We start from the raw sequence: 3,589 nt of genomic DNA, 5'->3' as shown, positions 1-3,589 counted from the left end.
TCTCCTACCCTCCTTCCATCATCAAGAACACCAAGGTAAGCCTACTCTAATTATTCCAAGTCAATTCTAATACATATCCTTGTAATCTAAACAAGAAATCATCATTTCTAAACTAGGGTTTTCAAGAAACCCATCTCAAGGTTCAAGATTCAAGATGTTGGAAATCTTCTTCAAAGTTCAAGTCTTTAATTCAAGTTTTGGAAGCATTACCAGGTATGTAGCAGTTACTATCTACGTGTGGGAACATCATTGTTCTTCCCTACTCTTCATAATTCATAAATTATGATTCTCTTTTAAAACTAGGTTTTCTATACCATTCTCATGACAACCCTAGGTCCATGTCCATGATTATATTATGTACGTAATCGTTATTATTCTATCATTGTGTTCTTAATAACTCCATATGATTATTTATGAATCAACAGAATCCATGAAAACCCATATCTTGTATTCCATGGGTTCTGCATGCATGTTTTTAACTAAAATGCTTATTTCATGAATATCCTACATGTCTACAAGTTTTCATGCAACTATATTATATAATTATTTTCATGCTATGATACAAGATACATACATGTTAAATACAAGTTATTTCATGAAACCATGTTTACAAGTTATTTCATGAAAATTATGTTTACAAGTTATTTCGTGAAATCAAGGATTACAAGTCAAGTACAAGTTATTTCGTGAAATCATGTTTACAAGTTATATCATGTTGAAATCATGGGATTACAAGAGAAGGTACAAGTCGAAACTACGTAGCCACCGAAAACAAGGGCGCCCTTAGGCCAATTATATCATGTTCATATGTTTATACCCTGGGGAGTTACACGAACCATCGAGAAACTCCTGGTGATAGCCCGAAACTACGTAGTTTTTTATATATATATATATATATATATATATATATATATATATATATATATATATATATATATATATATATATATATATATATATATGTACCCATACGTGCCTGCTCATGTTAATGTCCAGGTTTTTGCTTTAGTTTCCATCATGCTATTCCATGTCTCATGTTCTTTGGGCTGTTTACATACCAAGACATTCAATGCGCTCGACGTCCTTTATTGTCTTGAGGCCTCTGCGTATTTCACGACGCAGGTATTGATTTCATGTGGACGACGCTACATTCGCTAGGACGCACGTATCACTATCGGTGAGCCCCATCTCATTCTGGATTTAGACATTGTCTTTATTTTATTTAGTTACGCATCTAAAGGTATGTCAGGTGTCGTGGCCTTGCCGAGTATGTTTTCCATGTTACCAAGACTTATGATTAGAGGTTTCATAGACTAGTTAGTTTATGTCATGTCACACACGCTAGAGTGCTTAGCCATTTTGGCTCATTCATGTTATTTTTCGCACTCATGTTTAAATAAGTCTGATGTTGTAATGATATGACTTATTGCATTTTATAAAGGCTCATCATGCATTCACGTTGTATTCCGTCATGTTATGCCTTATGATGATTCGGAAGCAAGCCGTCGTGGTTCGCTCGATCACACGCAAGAAGCACCGAGTGCCGTATTACGCCTGTGCCATGGTTCGGGCAGACAAAAGCTTCGTGTATTGTGAGCCCTAGGTTCGGTCCAGGAGCTCCAGAAACCGTCTGGCCCAACACTTTTTATGTGCGTGGCGCCCACACATATAAACACGACCACCAAGACATTTAAGATTGTCTCACCTCTTTCAACTCTAGATCGTGCAATAGAGCTATGTTCTCGAAATCACTGGACTCGTGTGTTGTTTCGTTTCATCAATACGCCACATCTCAACGGATGTGGAAGATGTAAATCTAATCATTTTCGATGTGTTGCTTTCAGATTTAAGTCATGAATTATTCTAATTCGTGCTACGAAGCTTAGAGTAGCACATTCTTTTTCCATCGAATTCGAACGTATCAAATGTGTAAGCGGCAAGAAGGAAATTCGAGGCTCGAGACTTGCTAAATAGTGCATGGTGTGTTTATCGTGTGATAGTACCATTTGAAAGACAAGTTTCGAGCATGGGTAGCACACGTAGGTTATATACCCTATGAGAGTAAGTTTATTTGGACTCTTGACCATGGAGCTATAATATAAGGGTGATGCTTCATATTTAAGATCCCACAGGTAGCATGTTATGAAGTTAACCTCTGAATACATAAATTGTCCACTTCGTAGTTTTGAGCAGAAATAGCTCCAAGAGCCAACCAATTGCATTACTAGAAAGTCTCGAATTTTTCAAGGATATATATATATATATATATATATTTGCCATATATGCACATGACTAGAAAGGAATGGATGCGATAAGAAAACCACGAGCATACGATATTGATTTTTTTTAGTATTAGTTTCAAATTATTTCAAATTTTATTCAGATTAGACCCTAGAAAGTATGACGTTAGTAAGTTACTTACAAGTTAAGATATTACTATGAGATAAAAGATATGATAATTCCCTCTTAGGTTATGTGATTAAGTATTTATCCTCGATGTATAGTATGATATAATTTTGAAAGTGTATAGGGAGTTTGGGGTTAGTGGTTTCAATTCTTTGTTTGAGACATGTATGAAATTTCCTATGTGATCCATGTCTATAGTTCGGGGAAGATAGTATACAACCCCGTATCAGAAATGAGCAAGGAGGAAAAAAGTTAGGAAATAAACCTTATGCTTCACTTCAAGACCTAGACAGTTAATTAGAGAATATGATGCCAGTGTTATTACCTAGCTATTAGGTAAGTAAGTTTGAAAAGATACAGTGAATTAGAAATTTTCAGCAGAGTTAGTAGGAAGTAATGATTGTGTTACTAAAGGGTTAGTACTACTAGGTGGATAACCTGCCCGAATACATCGAAGGTGTCACGACCCAACCTCGTAGGTCAGATCGGTACCCGAGCCTGGCAATCTGCGTGCATCAAGTGTAACCACGACCCGCATGCGCATGAACATATCGTGATACAAAGTTCAAACATCAAACTATAGTCAGCCATAAATACATACACACATTTATACATAAACCTTCGCGGTCCACAACATCCGGCGGGGATATCCTGCGCTCCGCGGTCACAACATCCGCCGGAGGATGTGAGACGAGCCGAGGGGCTATTATCGTATAGGGGCGTCGGCGCGCATCATACAGACACAAGGAAACAGAAACTACCCATAACCCACACGTATATGTCTACAGACCTCTAAGAATCATAACAGAATCATATGACGGGACAGGGCCCCGCCGTACCCATGAACAAACATATATGCAGATAATAGAAATGTCAGTACCAAAATGTATAGGCTCCGGATCAAAGGAGCACTTCAACGATAACGATGTCCTAGGCGCGGACCTCGGCGTGTGCACATGCTGCGTGGCATGGGATGCGACCCGACAGAAAAGGGGTCGATGCGAACGATGTGCGAAAAGTATAAAGCGTGGATGAAACGTGGTAAACGGTCATAATCGAGAATCGAAGTGCGAGGAAATAAATGCAATAGCAAAATATCAAATGCTTTCAAAATATTAAATTGCTTATCATAAATCAAACTACGCATAGTGCTCTTAGAATCGCGGTGCCCGCCCACATTGGC

This window comes from Lycium ferocissimum, chromosome 10, assembly GCF_029784015.1.
Source record: "Lycium ferocissimum isolate CSIRO_LF1 chromosome 10, AGI_CSIRO_Lferr_CH_V1, whole genome shotgun sequence".
Classification (NCBI taxonomy): Eukaryota; Viridiplantae; Streptophyta; class Magnoliopsida; order Solanales; family Solanaceae; genus Lycium; species Lycium ferocissimum.
The sequence above is the reverse complement of the archived record's forward strand: the minus strand, read 5'-3'. Positions refer to the sequence as shown.